Source organism: Hevea brasiliensis, chromosome 4, assembly GCF_030052815.1.
Source record: "Hevea brasiliensis isolate MT/VB/25A 57/8 chromosome 4, ASM3005281v1, whole genome shotgun sequence".
NCBI lineage: Eukaryota > Viridiplantae > Streptophyta > Magnoliopsida > Malpighiales > Euphorbiaceae > Hevea > Hevea brasiliensis.
In genome coordinates, this window is record NC_079496.1 from 75341859 (window position 1) to 75361852 (window position 19994).

General features: G+C 37.9%; 1 non-coding gene across 1 annotated transcript; it reads right to left on the reverse strand.

Annotated features, from left to right (window-relative positions):
• Window positions 1–4581: 4581 nt before the first annotated feature.
• Window positions 4582–4687, reverse strand: LOC131179676 (small nucleolar RNA R71). Its single transcript, XR_009148564.1, has one exon. It is a non-coding gene; the product is annotated as a small nucleolar RNA R71 (small nucleolar RNA).
• Window positions 4688–19994: the final 15307 nt, after the last annotated feature.

Here is a 19994-nt window from a genome sequence, read left to right on the forward strand (position 1 = left end):
ACTCCCCCTTATGCCACTTCAGGCAATGTGGACATGCAGAAGTTGCTGGGGCTGGTCCCCTGAACCCCATCCCTAGAGAGCTGCCCACTGATGGTGTGGACTGACCTCTCCTAGGGGTAAGCGTAACTGGGCCCCTGAGGTGACCACGACCTTGTGGCTGACCTGAACTCTGTGCAGGTGGAGCTTTGAACTTCTTCCCAAATGTAGGAGATGAACTAGTCTGACCTGGGCCCCTCTTCTGTTGTCTCTCTCTTCTGGTCTGCTCACTTATTCTTACTTTTTCAACTTTTATTGTAGCTTCCACTAACTTGGTGAAGTCGGTGATCCCCAAGGCAGTGATCATGACCTTTATGTTGTCATTTAATCCCTCTTCAAATCTCTTACACCTTTCGGCCTCATTAGGGACTATCTCCCTTCCATAGCGGCTTAATCTGACAAATTCCTTTTCATACTCGGCCACTGACAGCTGTCTCTGCCTCAGATTAATGAACTCTCTTCTTCTCTCTTCCAGGTATACACTACCCACATATTTCTTCTTAAATTCGGAGAGGAAGAAGTCCTAAGTTATAACTTCTGGCTACACTTCACTGGATACCGTGTCCCACCATTCATATGCATCATCTTGCAACAGAGATACAAAGACCTCTAAATTTTGCTGCAGTGCGGTGGAGTTGTTTTAAAACTCTGCTGCTCTGTTCAACCAATTCTCTACCATGAATCATCTTCTCTCTTGCCAAAGAAGTCCACTGCTCCAAACTTTCTCAATTTTTCTAGATGTGATTTTGGTTGTGGAGGTGGTGGTGGTGGTGCTGCTGGCATTACCCCGGTCATTTGTCTGAAGAATTCGGCCATTTGCTGGAACATGGCCTGTGGAGGCTGAGCAGGCTCTGCTTGAGCTGGCGGAGTAGGTTCTCCCCTACCCCCAGTCTCAGCTGCTGCAGGTGGAGCATGACTCTCCACTTCCTCCTCGACTGCTCTCTGTGATGTAGGGTCCATATCCTATTCAAAATAAGAAAGACAAACAGATCTGCATTAGTGTCACCTCGACTCTTACAAATGCAATGCATGGTATGGACTCAATCTAGGCCCAGAAACGCCTAAACCGTGCTCTGATACCATTAAATGTGACACCCCTTACCCGTCTACAGTATATCCGAGTAAGTTATGTCACACGGTGTACCGGAACACTCTATTTTATCTTAATTAATTTTTATCATAGTTTTGAATATAACTTGTGAAATATAATTCATTTAAGTCATTTATTGAAATTATAATTTATTTGAGGTTTCGAAAATTTTATAGAAAATCCGGCAGAGTACAAGCTAAACATGGAGAAAACAGTTCTTTGGAACCTGTGAAAAACACTTCCAAAATCATTTCCAAACAATCCCAACTCCATTTCATCAACAAAGTCTCAATATGATTTTCAACAACCTTTCCATTACTCGAACATTCATTTCTCATGGTACTCATATACAAATAATAAATAAATACTCAAATTTTCCATTCATAACCACAATTTTCATTATTTACATGAACATCAAAATACATTACATAAATTTCAATTATACAAAAGGAAATAAAAGTTAATTACAAAATACCAAAATGAAACCTAGTGTCCTACCAATGCACTGTGGATGGTGAGGTGACACGGACACTATGCAGAGCTACAGGAGGTCTCACCCAGTCTGCGGTCTACTGGGCTCTCGGTCAGTATCTCCAGAACCTACATGTGGCAAAAGCAACGCGCTAAGCAATAATGCTTAGTGGTGCAATAATAAAATAAAAGGAAATAACAGAAAATAAATATGTATTGAATGTATCGATGTCTTACTTGTTTTGTACTTGTTATATTCATTATTTCGTTAAATTTATCCGCTTTCATTTTTGGTTGCCCAAGTAACCTATACTGGACGACTGGACTGGATAAACGGGTAAACTGGCACTGGGTATCTAGTACCTCGGGCCGTCACACCATCGGTCACATATGCATCTCCCGGTGTGCAACAGAACAGCTAATAAACTATAATGACAATAGGCACAAGGCCAAATATCAACACAATGTCAGAATGGCTAAAAGCCATGAAATCACAAAATGGCATAATGCCATGTGCAGTACTGCTAACTGAACCCTATTGGCATGCCAAACTATCCAAACCAATCTTGTTAGGTATACTAGGGCATTTGATACTTTTGAATTCTTCAATTTTTGAATTTCAAGTTTTGGTATCACTATTCACTTCACTAGTCAACAAAAATGTTGACTTTTGCATAGAAAATAGGTACATTGGTTTTAACACTCCCAATGTACCACATTTTGCATTCAAAACTTGTTAGAATTAATCACCAATACCATTCTTAAGCTTAAAACTAAGGGAGTAGAATTTTCAGTTTTTCTACCCTAACTTTACCGTTCCATTAGTTACTGTTGCAATGGGAATTTGAGAAAGTGATAAACATGAAAGTTGTTCCTTATTTTGTCTAGTTGAAGTTCCTTTTTTTGAATCACTTCATTTGGAGTTTTTTAGCTCCAGTTATGGTCCAAAAACCACAGCTGGCAGGATTGAAAAATTGCAGAACTGACCATATCTACAGTGCAGTGAACAGTGAATGCAACTGCCTTGTTGGTTAGGTTCTGGTCATAATTTGGGGTAGGTTTCTTCATGAAAGTTGTTTGTATATATCTTAAATTGTTGCTGTAAAAATTTTAGGTCAATTGAGCCGTTCTACAATGAGTTATGGCCAAATGAACAATTACTGTTCATTTGGTCATTCTGCAGAATCTGGTTGCAGGACATCCGGATTGGGGCCAGTTTTTGGTCCACTTGCTTTGGTCTTTTGGGCATGGTTTCTTCACCAAAATTATGCCATTATGTGTCTAGTTCCATGTCCAATTGGCCAAACACCAATTGAACCTACACAGCCAAAGTTATGGCTATCAAAACAGGTTGGACTCACAGCCACACCTGCTGCTCTCACTAGGCAGCATACCAAATCAGTTTGTAATGCTATAATTCACTCCAAATTATGGTCAACTTACCTCAAATGGTCACTAATTGACCATTAAAATGTTCATTCACCATTACATAAGTAAAACCCTAATTTCTCTCAAAACCCTAATTCCTAATTTCTTCAATCTTACATTATACATACAACTAAGGTTTTTAATTCACTTATACACATCAAGGGACACCCCTAGATTTTAATTCCATTCAAAGCCATCAAACTCAAGAAAGTTCATGTCTGTCAAAAATTTGAAGAAACTCTAACATGTATAATTTGTTTCAAATTTTACAATTCCTTAACTTAATTTGATGTTCTAATAAGAATTAAAAGGAGTGCGAGAGAAAAATATGGCACTAACCTCACTTGAGAGCTTTTCAAGAGCTCTAATTCTTTACCTTTTCTCTTTCTTTTTGCTGCCTAAGGGTTATTCAAGGTGTAAGGATGAGTTTTAATGAAAGGAGTAGGAGGGTTTATGGTGAAATGAAGAGAGGGAAATGGAGCTTTGGTTGAGAATCAATGGAGGTTTGGCTATGGAATTTGTGAGCTACGGGTGAGTTTTGTGAAGGTGATGGCTGCTGGATTTTTATGAGGTTTTGCTGTATTCTTATCCATATTTTATTTGTTAATTTAAGTGTTTATTAAATGTGATTGGTGGGTAAGTGTTTAATGACATCATATGATGTCATAATTGGTATTTTCTTCCTTTTTTTTTTCTTCTCTTCTTTACTCATTTTCAATTCAATTTTTACCAATATTTATTCATATTTTAGATCACAATAATTATTTACTTAACTGGACAAGTCAGCCAAAAATCGCCTCTAAAGGCGAAATGACAAAAATGCCCTCCATTTGGCTTAACGGGTCAAAATTGTCTGTACCGATTGAAAATTTTTTCTAAATATTTTCTTGGCATTCTAATGCCATAGGAACCTCAATGACCCTTCTCTAGAGTCCCAAAAATTATTTTATGAATTTTCTCTCAGGTCTAGGGCTCCTAGTTGCGAGGACCGCAACTTCCCACTCGGTTACCCATCGCTTGGGCACCGGCTCATTTGACTTAGTTGTATTTTATTTCTAAAATTTTTACTAAATTTTTCTTATTAATATTTGAGTTAATTATGGTCCCTCACTTTAGTTTAAATATTTTTCCGAACGTTCTAGCTGTCCGGACCGACACTGGTCACCAGAACAGTAGAATGTACGGAGTTGCTACAGGGAGGGTGTTACAACGGAGCTCCATCTGTCCAAGAATTTCAGCCAAGTGTCACTAGACCCACAGTGGAAGCCAACAACTTTGAATTAAAACCAGCATGGCTCTAAATGATTCAACAAACCCAGTTTGCAGGTTCATCCACATAAGACCCACACTATCACCTCCAGTGCTTTCTTGCCCTATGTGACACATTTAAGATGAATGGAGTGTCTGATCAAGTAATAAGACTCAAAGCATTCCCATTCTCCCTTTGGGACAGAGCAAGGAAGTGGTTACTTTCTTAATAGGCTGGAATGTTCACCACTTAGGAAAACCTCTCTCAAGCTTTTGTAGCAAGGTAGTTTCCACCTGCAAAGACTGCAAAACTGAGGCTTGAGCTCAACACTTCAGACAAAAGGAAGGAGAATCACTCTATGACGCATGGGAAAGATATAAAGACTTGCAGAGGGAATGTCCACACCATGGCATAGAAGATTGGCTATTAGTGCAGAATTTCTATAATGGATTACTACCCTCTACAAAGAACACAATTGATTCAGCTGCAGAGGGTGATCTAATGGAGAAAACAGTGACACAAGCACTTGAACTTCTAGAAAGGGTTGCATGTGTAACACCCCATTTGCATAGCATAGTAGATTTCACTGTTTCGGTGACCGATGTCGGTCCGAATAATTAAGGAGATTAGAACCATACTTAAGACAACTAGAGAAGCCATAAACACAAATAATTAGTAATGTCCAATTAGTTAAGTATAAATAAGAAAAACAGAACATAAGAAGTTAAACGAGCCGAGAGTCACAGCGATGGGTGACCTCCTCGGGAACGACTGCGAAGTCATTTTAAACTCAAATTTCGAATCGTAAAAAGTGACGCTGTCGTCCTTAGGACCCTTATAAACATAGTGGAAAAAAGAAAATCACGAAAAAGAACTGTTAAGCCAGTCAAATAATTAGGTCAGGGAGCCGGAAGAAATATAGAATTATTTACAAACCGGGTTGAACCGGTGAGGGGCAATTTGGTCAATTGACCCCGAGAGCTGACTCCTGACCTAACTGTCAAATAAAATCGGAGAAAAGAAAATTTTAGAATCGAGAATTAAATTAAAGAACTAATAGAAAAAAATAAATAGAAAAAAAAAGAAGATGGAAAAGTCAAAGGTGATGACATCATGCATGATGTCATAAAGGATTAATTAATTTATTTTATTAAATTGGGATTTTTGGTCTTCTAAAAGGGGATAATTACTAACAATTAAAAAGAAAAAAAATCACTTTCTTCCTCCCCATGTCCAACCGTCCCTCTCTCTCACCATTTCTCTCAAAAATCCTCCATTGATGAATATTTGAAGTTCATAAAACCCTAAATTTTCTTCATAATTCCCATAATTCCCAACACCAAATCTTAATATTAGACCTTGGTTAAGAACTTAGAAGCAAAGAAAGGAAGAAAAAGTGAAGAGATTGAAGTTGGGAAAAGCTTCATCAAAGGTAAGTCTCCCTCTCCTAACTTAAATTAATTTATACTTATGAAAATGATGTTGAGCAAGTGAAAATTTAATGAAAAAGGAAAGAAATATTGTGTTGAGGGAAAAAGGGAAATTCAGCCAACTTGATGGGGGTTAGGGTTTGATGGAATTGATAGAATTGAACATGTAATTGAGGTTTGATGCATTAGAATGAGTTTAAAAGCTTTAATTAGTTGAATGGTTAAGTTGAAATTCTTAAATGTGATTAATTGCAACAAAGTAGTGAGATTAGGGTTTTGAGGCAAATTTTGGAGAAATGCATAAATGATGACTTTGGTCTATTGTGAGATGAAAAATGGTCAATAATGACCAAAAGAGATGTTTGGAAATTGTGAGAATGGAAGTTAAATTCGTAGGTCAAATGGTCATGCTGCTGGCAGCATGACCAAACCAACTTTGAAGAACCAAAACGGAAATTTTACAAGTCCAATTGATATGCCACCAATTGGGGATGAAAATAGATATAAAAGGGCACAATTTTCATTGAGGAATCATGCCAAAAAACTGACCAAAACCTAGTGAACCAATTGACTAAAGTGAAATGAGAGCAGGCTGCCACTGCACAAACTGACCAAATGAACAATAATTGTTCATTTGGTCATAAATCAAGCTAGGAAGGTCAAAAGGACCTGAGATTTTACCAGTAATTAGATAAGACATAGATCTAAAACTTTCATGAAGAACACCACCCCAAATTATGCCATTAACCTAGTCAAATTATTGAGCAAAGTTGAGTTATTAAACCTGCAACTCTGCAGAATTGCCATTGAGCAGTAAAGTTCCAATGGCTATAACTCTCTCTAGAAAACTCCGATTTAGGTGAATCTTGAACGGATGGAAACCTAAGATAAAGTAGAACATTTCGTATGAAGTAAATTAGACCAAATTATGGACTTAACTTGATCAAATTATTGAATGAAGTTGGACCAAAAATCTGCCAGAACCAAAATTGCAGCATGAACAGTGCACGTGAACATTAATTATATTTTGGCTATAACTTGAGCTACAAAACTCCGATTGGGGTGATCCAAAAATGAGAATACACTTAAGACAATAAGGAACATTTTCTATCAAGGAAGTTTTGCCAAATTCCAACAGTAGATGGACCAATGAAACAGTGCAATTTAGAACTCCAAAACCGAAAATTGGCAATTTTGCCTAAAAGACCTAAGTTTTGAGAAAATGGCCAAAACCAACAAGTTTAGTGACCAAAATGTGGTATGTGGGTGAAGTTGGAATTCCCATACCTATTAAGCCTTAGAAAGTCAACTATTTGACTTGAATAGTGCAGTGAATAGTAACCCGAAACACAAAATTTAAAGAACATCGAATTTAGCACGTTAGAGCTAGGTAATTGTGAAGCTAAATTTATTTTGGATTTATGTTAAGTTCTAGTACTGAAACATTGTAAAATTGTGTGTTTCAGTTGAAAAGAATATCGGAAAGGAACCGAATCGAGGCTAAAGGACGACTCGCTTGAGGTTTGTGCACAATAAACCCTATTTAAGCATTTTATCCTTGAAAAATTGATTTAGTACGCATTATGAATTTATGAACTTTTGTGTTGCCACCTTGTGATCAAATTGTAACTTTGGAAATTGATTTGATTTTTGTATGCAATATTTGAATGAAATGTTTGAAATGGATTTTTTATTCACACTTAGCATGACAGTTACTTATTATTCCTCCTCCATTTATGGGGTTGAGATCGTTTATTTTCCTCCCTCTCTGGCTTGCCAGTTGAGGTTGTAGATCGAATGAGTACTCATTAGCTAGCTAGCCACCTCCCTCATTGATTTTCATTAATGGGGTTGAGATTGCTTTGTCGTGGTGTACAACGCGGCATTGATCGGAAATTTTGTGTCATTGCTTAAGTTGTGTATAACTTCGGCAACACTGTGTTTATGAAATTGTTTGACTAAACTGTGTTTAATAGATTATTTGACAAAATGATGTTATTATGAACTTTAATATTTGTGAAATGTAATTGAGAAACATTTAAATTGTGTTTGGCAATGAATGATTTATTTATTGCATTTTAAATTTTTATTGTGCACCACTGAGTATTTTTATACTCAGCGATAGCTTATTTTGCTGTCGCAGATAAGAGCAAGGAGAAAGCAGCAGAGTGAGCTGTTGTTAAATCTTGATGTAAATATAGAAATGTTATTTGTATCAATGTAAGTTTAGCAGTTGTAAATAAATTGTAATGATATTATTTTGGACTTTCTTCTGTAAATTTAATATTTGTGCATATGAAATTCCTACTTTATGCTTTGTGAATGGAATTATTAACTATTCTGAGTTGATAAATTTGATTTGGATTGTGAAACTGTTTTGAAATGAATTGATTGGAGTTGAATTGTGATTTATTGGAGGTTGAAAATTGTGAATTATTTTTGGAAGTGCTTTTTACAGGTCTTTGAAGAACTGGTTTCTCAAAATACAGAGGGAACTCTGTCAAAATTTTTATAAAATTTGTGGCAAAATTAAAGTGGACAAAAATTTTTATTAGTATTTAAACTTGAATAAATGATTTTAAATTCTTATCAAAATGCTCACCACTTCCAAAATGTAAGAAAATTGTTTTAAAATCCCTTGTAGGATACTTAATGAGTTATCAGTAGGTGAAGTTCGGTAGTTCATTAAGTATTCTATGGGATCATGTTATGCCTTACAGAGGGGTAAGGTGTGACACGTTTTAGTGGTATCAGAGCATCGGTTTTTCAATAAATTTTGACTATGTTTATGAACATTTTATTGACAAGTACAACTGCTCAAGTGTCTTTAATTGATACATATGACATATTTACATCATGAATATGCACTAACGGAGGTCAACCTCCTTGTGTTTGATCTCAGAAAGTAGAAAATTGTGAAAAACAGAATGGAAGGAGGAGATCATTCTGAAGAACAATCTGTTGAGGCTGAGGTTCAAGGGGAAGCCCCAGCACTCCAGAACGTGAGTGGGTCAGCCACTCCAGCTCACCTTAAGACCGCGATTTCTGCTCAATTTGTCTGATAGATGGCAGCGTTCTTCCAGCAAATGGCGGGTAATGTGCCACCCCAAGCTCAAATGCCGATGCACATAGCACAACCACGACCCTCATTTCGCGGTATGAAAAATTGATGAAATTTGGGGCCACTGAGTTTAAAGGCACTGTGGATCCACTGGAGGCAGAACAGTGGTTGGAAAGAATGGAACGAGTTTTCAGAAAGCTGCAATGTACGGAAGAGCTGAAGTTTGAGTATTCTGTTTCCTTGTTGCAAGGGGATGCGTTTGAATGGTGGAAGACCATCCCCCACAGCCTGGTTGAGCCACCTGTGCTGACATGGACAGACTTTTTGAGGGAGTTCCGACAGAAATGGGTTCCCGATGCATATGTGGACATGAAGTTGCAAGAATTCTTGAGTTTGAAACAAGGGAACCGAACTGTAGCAGAATATGAGAGAGATTTCTCAAGGCTAAGCCACTATGCTGGAAGCTTAGTCTCCACCCCCAGAGACAGATGCAAGAGGTTTGAGTCCGGGCTAAGGCAGAGTCTAAGAATGCAAGTTGTGGGTGAATTTTGCTGAATTGATCTCACAAGCCTTGGAATTAGAAAGGATAGAATCCGAACGGGCAGTGAAGAAGGGTTCACAAGAGAAAGAGAAGGCTGAAAAGACTACTGGACAAGCATCTGAAAGTGGTTCTGGCAAGAGGAAACAGTTTGGGGGATCTAGCTCCTGTGGAGGCAGAGGCAGATTTTCTGGCCAAAGACCACCTCGGTCTAGTCAGCCGACCCAATAAGCTTCTCGAGGATCTCTATCAGTACAACAGTGTGAGACTTGTGGGAAAACTCATAGCGAGGTTTGTTTTAAAGCTACTGGCGCATGTTTTAACTGTGGAGGGAGCAGACATTTCGCGAAGGATTGCACTAGCCCGTGCCGGTCTGGATCTTTCACTACATCTGAAGGATCAACCCAAGTCTCTGCACCCAGAGGGTCACGATCACCGCTAGAAGCGAGGCAGGTAAGTCTGGTAACACCCCTGGAAGTCAAAGCATTGTTAACCAGCCAGTACCCAGTGGAGCACTAGTCAGAGTGTATACCATGCGTCAGAGGGAGGAGGCTGAAACATCAGACGTAGTAGCTGGTATTTTCTCCATCCTTGACCAAGATGTGTATGTGCTATTTGATCCTGGCTCCACACATTCATATGTTAGTGCTAGTGTGATGTGCTCTACTGCTATTCAGTGTGTACCAATGGACTATGATGTGTTAGTAACTAGTCCATTAGGCCAGGAGGTCAGGGTAAATAGGCTATATAGAGATTGTCCTTTGGTGATCCAAGGACACACTTTTCTGTCTGATTTAATTGAAATGCCCTTCAGAGATTATGACATTATCTTAGGCATGGATTGGTTAGCCAGGCATCACGCCATGATTGACTGTAGACTGAAGACAGCCACTGTTGGTCTTCCTTAGTATGGTGATGTAGTAATACATGGGGAGAGACAGTTATTACCTTCAAATATCATTTCAGCTGCACTGACCAGGAAAATGATTAGAAAAGGGTGTGAGGCGTACTTGGCACATGTGATAGACACCCAAGTGGGGAGTCCAGCACTGAAGGACATTCCTACTGTATGTGACTTTCCGGATGTGTTTCCTGATGAATTGCCAGGATTACCTCCAGAAAGAGAAGTGCAGTTTGAAATTGATGTTATGCCTGGTGTGGACCCAATCTCCATAACACCATACAGAATGGCACCTGCAGAACTAAAAGAATTGAAAGTACAATTGCAAGAGTTGCTTGATAAGGGCTTCATCCGCCCTAGTGTGTCACCTTGGGGAGCGCCAGTATTGTTTGTTAAGAAGAAGGATGGCACTCTCCGGTTATGCATTGAATATCGGCAGTTGAAGAAGGTGACAATAAAGAACAGATATCCATTACTCCGTATTGATGATTTGTTTGATCAGTTGAGGGATGCAGCTGTATTCTCCAAAATTGACCTGAGATCAGGTTATATCAGCTGAAAGTTCAAGAGCAGAATATTTCAAAAACTGCCTTCAGAACTCGCTATGGTCATTATGAGTTCTTGGTCATGCCATTCGGGTTAACTAATGCTCCAGCTGCTTTCATGGATCTGGTGAACACTATCTTTAGACCATACCTCGACCAGTTTGTTGTGGTATTTATTGATGATATATTGGTCTATTCGAGGAATGCAGAAGAGCATGGTAGACATATGCGGATTGTACTGCAGACTTTGAGAGAGAAACATCTATATGCCAAACTGTCGAAATGTGAATTTTGGCTGAAGGAGATATCCTTTTTGGGGCACATAGTATCAGCAGAGGGTATTAAGGTAGATCTTAGCAAGATTGAAGCTGTCCTTAATTGGAAGCCACCCAGAAATGTCACAGAGATTCGCAGTTTTCTGGGTTTAGCCGGATACTACCGTCGATTTGTGAAGGGATTCTCCATGTTGGCATCTCCATTGACCAAGTTGCTTAGAAAGGATGTGAAATTTCAGTGGACGGACAAATGCCAGCAAAGTTTTGATGAATTGAAAAGATGTTTGTGAGGCTCGATCCGACTTTACCTACACGGGTAAAGAATATCTGATTCTGATGCTTCTCACAATGGGTTAGGTTGTGTGTTGATGCAAGATCGAAATGTTATTGCCTATGCATCACGCCAGCTGAAACCGCATGAGAGGAATTATCCAACACATGATTTGGAGTTTGCAGCTATTGTGTTTGCTCTTAAGACCTGGAGACATTATTTGTATGGGGAGAAGTGCTACATCTGTACAGATCATAAGAGCTTGAAGTATTTGGGCACCCAGAAAGAGTTGAATTTGAGACAGAGGAGGTGGTTAGAGTTGATAAAAGACTACGATTGCCTGATAGACTATCAGCCAGGGAAAGCTAATGTTGTGGCTGACGCCTTAAGTCGTAAGACTATGGCAAGTCTACAGGTTACTCCCTTGTCTTTGATACATGAGTTGAGATCATTACATACCAGTTTAGAGATTAATGATGAGGGGCAGACAGCAGTTGCATGGCATGTACAGCCAGTGTTAATTGATCAGATCAGAATGGCTGCTCAGAATGATGAAAAGTATCAGAAGCTGTTGGAAGAAGTTAGACAGGGCAAGAAACCAGAGTTCTCAATCAGAGATGATGGTTTCTTTGCTACACTGAGCGAGAATGTGTGTTCCTAATGATGTTGATTTGAGGCAGATCATTTTGAAGGAAGCACATGAGTCTCCTTTTGCTATGCACCCTGGTGGTACAAAAATGTATAGAGGGCTAAAGGAGCATTACTGGTGGATGGGTATGAAGAGAGATGTGGCAGAGTTTGTATCTAAATGCCTAACTTATCAGCAAGTAAAGGCAGAGCATCAAGTGCCAACTGGGTTATTACATCCACTGTCAGTGCCAGAATGGAAATGGGAAAGAATAACAATGGATTTTGTAATAGGACTTCCAAGGATACAGAAGAGTCACGATGCAGTGTGGGTCATTGTTGACAGACTGACTAAGTCTACTCATTTTTTGCCAGTTCGAATGGACTACAGTTTGGACAGATTGGCCAGCTTGTACATTGATGAGATTGTGAGACTGCATGGAGTGCCAATATCCATTGTATCAGACAGAGATCCTAGGTTCACTTCTAGATTCTGGGGTAGTCTTCAGAGAGCCCTAGGAACTAGATTGAACTTCAGTACGACATTCCACCCACAGACAGATGGCCAGTCTGAGAGGGTAATTCAGATCTTGGAGGACATGCTACGGGCTTGTGTGATTGAGTTTGAGGGTAGTTGGGATACACACTTGCCTTTGATTGAGTTTGCTTACAACAATAGCTACCAATCAAGCATTGGGATGCCTCCATATGAAGCTTTGTATGGCAGGAAATATAGAACCCCATTGTGTTGGGATGACGTGGGTGAAAGAAAAATGATTGGACCCGAAATTGTTCAACAGACTGAAGAGAAAATCAGGGTCATCAGAGGTCGACTTAAAGCTGCATCAGACCGTCAGAAGTCCTATATTGATTTGAAAAGAAGAGATATTGAGTATGCAGTGGGTGAAAAAGTTTTCCTCAAAGTTTCTCCTTGGAAGAGAATTATGAGATTCGGCAGAAAGGGGAAACTAAGTCCTCGTTTTATTAGGCCATATGAGGTTCTGGAAAGAGTGGGTCCTTTGGCATATCGGTTGGCACTACCTCCAGAGTTGGAAAAGATACATAATGTCTTCCATGTGTCTATGTTGAGGAGGTATCGATCAAACCCATCTCATGTACTACCAGTAGAAGAAATTGAAGTGAATCCAGACCTCACATATGAAGAAGAACCCATAAAAATTATGGCTTATGAGGTGAAGCAGCTACGGAACAAGCAGATACCATTGGTGAAAGTGCTGTGGAACCATCATTCGGGCTAGGAGGCTACTTGGGAACGACAGGAGGACATGAGGAGATAGCACCCACAGCTGTTCAGAGATTGATACCAGGTAAAATTTCGAAACGAAATTTATTTTAAGGGGGGGAGAATTGTAACACCCCGTTTGCATAGCCTGGTAGATTTCACTGTTCCGGTGACCGATGTCGGTCCGGATAATTAAGGGGATTAGAACCATACTTAAGACAAATAGAGAAGCCATAAACACAAATAATTAGTAATGTCCAATTAGTTAAGTATAAATAAGAAAAACAGAACATAAGAAGTTAAACGAGCCGAGAGTCACAGCGATAGGTGACCTCCTCGGGAACGATTGCGAAGTCATTTTAAAATCAAATTTCGAATCGTAAAAAGTGACGCTGCGGTCCTTAGGACCCTTATAAACATAGTGGAAAAAAGAAAATCACGAAAAAGAACTGTTAAGCCAGTCAAATAATTAGGTTAGGGAGCCGGAAGAAATATGGAATTATTTACAAACCGGGTTGAACCGGCGAGGGGCAATTTGGTCAATTGACCTCGAGAGCGGACTCCTGATCTAACTGTCAAATAAAATAGGAGAAAAGAAAATTTCGGAAGCAAGAATTAAATTAAAGAACTAATAGAAAAAAATAAATAGAAAAAAAAAGAAGATGAAAAAGTCAAAGGTGATGACATCATGCATGTGTCATAAAGGATTAATTAATTTATTTTATTAAATTGGGATTTTTGGTCTTCTAAAAGGGGATAATTACTAACAATTAAAAAGAAAAAAATTCACTTTCTTCCTCCCCATGTCCAACCGTCCCTCTCTCTCACCATTTCTCTCAAAAATCCTCCATTGATGAATATTTGAAGCTCATAAAACCCTAAATTTTCTTCATAATTCCCATAATTCCCAATACCTAATCTTGATATTAGACCTTGGTTAAGAACTTAGAAGCAAAGAAAGGAAGAAAAAGTGAAAAGATTGAAGTTGGGAAAAGCTTCATCAAAGGTAAGTCTCCCTCTGCTAACTTAAATTAATTTATACTTATGAAAATGATGTTGAGCAAGTGAAAATTTAATGAAAAAGGAAAGAAATATTGTGTTGAGGGAAAAAGGGAAATTCAGCCAACTTGATGGGGGTTAGGGTTTGATGGAATTGATAGAATTGAACATGTAATTGAGGTTTGATGCATTAGAATGAGTTTAAAAGCTTTAATTAGTTAAATGGTTAAGTTGAAATTCTTAAATGTGATTAATTGCAACAAAGTAGTGAGATTAGGGCTTTGAGCCAAATTTTGGAGAAATGCATAAATGATGACTTTGGTCTATTGTGAGATGAAAAATGGTCAATAATGACCAAAAGATATGTGTGGAAATTGTGAGAATGGAAGTTAAATTCGTAGGTCAAATGGTCATTCTGCTGGCAGCATGACCAAACCAACTTTGAAGGACCAAAATAGAAATTTTACAAGTCCAATTGATATGCCACCGATTGGGGATGAAAATAGACATAAAAGGGCACAATTTTCATTAAGGAACCATGCCCAAAAACTGACCAAAACCTAGTGAACCAATTGACCAAAGTGAAATGAGAGCAGGCTGCCACTGCACAAACTGACCAAATGAACAGTAATTGTTCATTTGGTCATAACTCGAGCTAGGAAAGTCAAAAGGACCTGAGCTTTTACCAGTAATTAGATAAGACATAGATATAAAACTTTCATGAAGAACACCACCCAAAATTATTCCATTAACCTAGTCAAATTATTGAGCAAAGTTGAGTTATTAAACCTGCAACTCTGCAGAATTGCCATTGAGCAGTAAACTTCCAATGGCTATAACTCTCTCTAGAAAACTCCGATTTAGGTGAATCTTGAACCGATAGAAACCTAAGACATAGTAGAACATTTCGAATGTAGTAAATTAGACCAAATTATGGACTTAACTTGATCAAATTATTGAATGAAGTTGGACCAAAAATCTGCCAGAACCAAAATTGCAGCATGAACAGTGCACGTGAACAGTAATTGTATTTTGGCTATAACTTGAGCTACAAAACTCCGATTGGGGTGATCCAAAAATGAGAATACACTTAAGACAATAAGGAACATTTTCTATGAGGGAAGTTTTGCCAAATTCCAACAGTAGATGGACCAATGAAACAGTGCAATTTAGAACTCCAAAACCGAAAATTGGCAATTTTGCCTAAAAGACCTAAGTTTTGAGAAAATGGCAAAAACCAACAAGTTTAGTGACTAAAATGTGGTATGTGGGTGAAGTTGGAATTCCCATACCTATTAAGCCTTAGAAAGTCAACTATTTGACTTGAATAGTGCAATGAATAGTAACCCGAAACACAAAATTTAAAGAACGTCGAATTTAGCACGTTAGAGCTAGGTAATTGTGAAGCTAAATTTATTTTGGATTTATGTTACGTTCTAGTACTGAAACATTGTAAAATTGTGCATTTGAGTTGAAAAGAATGTTGGGAAGGAACCCGAGGAACCGAGTCGAGGCTAAAGGACGACTCGCTTGAGGTTTGTGCACAATAAACCCTATTTAAGCATTTTATCCTTGAAAAATTGATTTAGTACACATTATGAATTTATGAACTTTTGTGCTGCCACCTTGTGATCAAATTGTAACTTTGGAAATTGATTTGATTTTTGTATGCAATATTTGAATGAAATGTTTGAAATGGATTTTTTATTCACACTTAGCATGACAGTTACTTATTATTCCTCCTCCATTTATGGGGTTGAGATCGTTTATTTTCCTCCCTCTCTGGCTTGCCAGTTGAGGTTGTAGATCGAATGTGTACTCATTAGCTAGCTAGCCACCTCCCTCATTGATTTTCATTAATGGGGTTGAGATTGCTTTATCGTGGTGTATAACACGGCATTGATCGGAAATTTTTTATCATTACTTAAGTTGTGTATAACTTCGGCAACACTGTGTTTATGAAATTGTTTGACTAAACTGTGTTTAATAGATTATTTGACAAAATGATGTTATTATGAACTTTAATATTTGTGAAATGTAATTGAGAAACATTTAAATTGTGTTTGGCAATGAATGATTTATTTATTGCATTTTAAATTTTTATTGTGCACCACTGAGTATTTTTATACTCAGCGATAGCTTATTTTCTTTATCATGAGATAAGAGTAAGGAAAGCGTGAGTGGCTAACATTAAATCGAGGACTACTCTGATCATTTTGTACGGGTATTATTTTATACCCTTGTAGATAATCTTGATGTAAATATAGAAATGTTATTTGTATCAATGTAAGTTTAGCCATTGTAAATAAATTGTAATGATATTATTTTGGACTTTCTTCTGTAAATTTAATATTTGTACATATGAAATTCCTACTTTATGCTTTGTGAATGGAATTATTAACTATTCTGAGTTGATAAATTTGATTTGGATTGTGGAACTGTTTTGAAATGAATTGATTGGAGTTGAATTGTGATTTATTGGAGGTTGGAAATTGTGAAATATTTTGGAAGTGCTTTTTACAGGTCTTTGAAGAACTGGTTTCTCAAAATACAGAGGGAACTCTGTCAAAATTTTTATAAAATTTGCGGCAAAATTAAAATGGACAAAAATTTTTATTAGCATTTAAACTTGAATAAATGATTTTAAATTCTTATCAAAATGCTCACCATTTCCAAAATGTAAGAAAATTGTTTTAAAATCCCTTGTAGGATACTTAATGAGTTATCAGTAGATGAAGTTCGGTAGTTCATTAAGTATTCTACGGGATCATGTTATGCCTTACAGAGGGGTAAGGTGTGACAGCATACCATAATTATGAGTGGTCAAATGAAAGAGAAAATGCAATGAGAATTGCAGGGGTCCTGGAAGTAGATGCCCTAAGCATGATAAATGCTCAATTTGATCAGCTCACAAAGAGGCTCGAAAGAATGCAAGCCAATGCAGTTGGTATAAACAGTCAACATGAGGACAGCTATGGAGGAGGATACATGAGTTCAAAATATAGCAATTTCAATGAACCCTATATAGAATAGATGAACTATGTGAATAATGGAGGAAACTTCAACCAGAGGCAGCCCAACAATCCATATTCAAATACTTACAACCCTAGATGGAGGAACCACCCAAATTTCCCTTGGTCCAATCAACAGAACCAGCCAATAAACAAGCAATAAGGGTACAAACCACCAACACCGCCTAGATTTCAGAACAGAGGTCAAAACTTTGCACAGCCATCACTACCTCTCCAACCTCAACAACCTGAACTGAAAATGACCATGAAAACTGTGATGGAAGAATTCCTATAAGCTCAACAGCAACAAACTAAATTGATTAAACGGCTGACTTTTTGAGTGGACCAACTTGCTACTCATAACAAGATGCTAGAGAATCAAATCGCTCAGTAAGCAAGTTCTTCAAGTAAGGCTGCTGGCAAACTGCCTAGCCAACCAGAAATGAACCCAAGGGAGCATTGTAAGGCAGTTACATTAAGGAGTGGGAGAACTCTAATACAACCAGAGGTAGATTCGACAGAGGAAACCATAGAAAAATCTGAAGGCCAAGCAGAGAAAAAGGAGGAAGAAGCTAAGAAAGATCAGGAAGAGGAAGCAAAAAAGATAAAGAAATTACCAGAGCCATACTAGCTTCCCCTACCTTTTCCTCAGAGATTTCAGAAAGCCAAATTGGACAAGCAGTTGGGAAGTTTTTGGAGTTTTTACAAAAACTTTACATCAACATCCCCTTCACTGAAGCACTTTCTCAGATGCCATCTGTCACGACCCAACCTATGGGCCGGACCGGCACTAGGACTTAGGCCAGCTTAAAGCCCCCGAGGCCCGTAGTAAGCCTAACTATTCGTCAAATCCATAACCAGGCCCACAATTTAGGCCCAATATGCATATAAGATAATTTAAATCAAACTGTTATAATTTCATTTCGGGCCAACTTAGACCAGAAATTTTTAGAAATTAAAATCAGGGGAGCCCAGCTCAACCCTGTTACCTCATTTACAAACTGTTTAAACACCATACAAATCTTCATTTATTAATCTCAAAAATTTAAATTAACACAATTTCTAACAAGGTCCACACTATTACTAATACATGCGGAGTTCTAGATTTTAAATTTAGAAAAGATAGTAAAACAATTAAATAATCAACGTTAAACCTGCGAGGAAGAAAACAGGTTGCTCTGTAAAATAACTCCTCCTGTGGCCTGGAAAAATATTGAACAGGAGTGAGCATTCGACTCAGAGAGTAAAATATCAATTTTAACCATAATCTCTATAACTATCTAAAACTAATGCATCCTGTAGAGTGAAATACAACATCAGCAACAAATTCACATCATAACAGCAAAAAGGTAATTTGGAGCACTCACACACCCAATAATAGCAATCATAATATATGGGAGCTGATCCCTTATATAGCTCTCTTAAATCCAACCTGTGCCAGCGAAGAACTAAGCTCGGACTTCCACTTAATAACCAAATCGGGGTCCCAGCGAAGAACTCAAGCCGTGTCTACCCGGAAGGACCGGGTCCCAGCGAAGATCTCAACCGGTGTCTACCCGTCCTATCCATAGTCCACACCACATCACACACACGCCAATGCACGCACACTACTCCAAATTACCACAACAACATCCAAGGCACTTTAACAGTTATGAATGCAATATAAAACGTGCCTAGAGTTTAACTACATAGATACATACATATAAGTGATGCATGGGCATGCTTGAACATATAATAATAGTGAAATTACAATTAAAATTAATATTTTACTCACAGTACACTGATGACTATTGTGGCTGCTGGATGCAGAAAAATAGCTGACCTCGATCACCTAATAATTAAATTATAAATTTATTAGTACTAAGTTAGAATAAAACTCTAAAGAGCCAATAGACAGCCTCATTTATGCTGAAAATTCGGCAGAGTTTCCCCTATACCTGGGACCTACCCAACCTGCAAGAAGGCTCAAATAACACTTCTAAATTCAACTCATATCTCATCATCATTATATGGCCCCTCCTGGGCCCTCCAAACCAAGCATTACTCAAAACTTTAAAAATTACGTTTTAGTCCCTATAATTGACATTTTGTAAAAATCCACTCAAACATGCTCTAAAAATTCTAAAATTTTGTCTCGTGGTCCTTAATAATATTATAAGGCTATTGCAAAATGAATTGTAATTTTCTAATCACCCATGAATATTTTACTCAAGAATTTTACTCGATTCCATAAGTTTCCAACAGCTAAGATATTATTAATTCAACCCAATTTAATATTCACATATTTAAACCTCCATCCTCAAGCTTCAACCAATTATATAAAATTTAAATATCTTAATTTCAAATAATCTTATATGCCCATATGCTAAAAATCTTACTAAAATCCATCTATATTTCTCAAAAATATTCTACAATCACTCAAAAATTAAACTAACAACATAGAATATCTCCAAATAATTTTATTTTCATCATATATTTTTCTTAGAATTTTTCTCCAATTTTTCCTGTTTAAGAAACACTGTATTTATGCTCCACAGACAGAGAAATAATAAAAATAGTCTTATCCGAAGTTTATCTGTGTCTCAAAATTTTCAAAAATTTATGAGGAAGCCTCTGAAAGTTGAATCATCTCCATAGCCCACCAGAGCCACCGCCGGAACCACCGCGCACGGTGGTCGGCCGCTGATCGCCGGCGACATTTGCCGAATCTGATCATACCACCATGCTCCTCTCCTCTTCCTCAGTCCATAGGTGGTCTCGGATCATCGATCCAACGGTCGGATCGTCCTAGATCTGATGAAAAAGCTTAAAAAACCCGA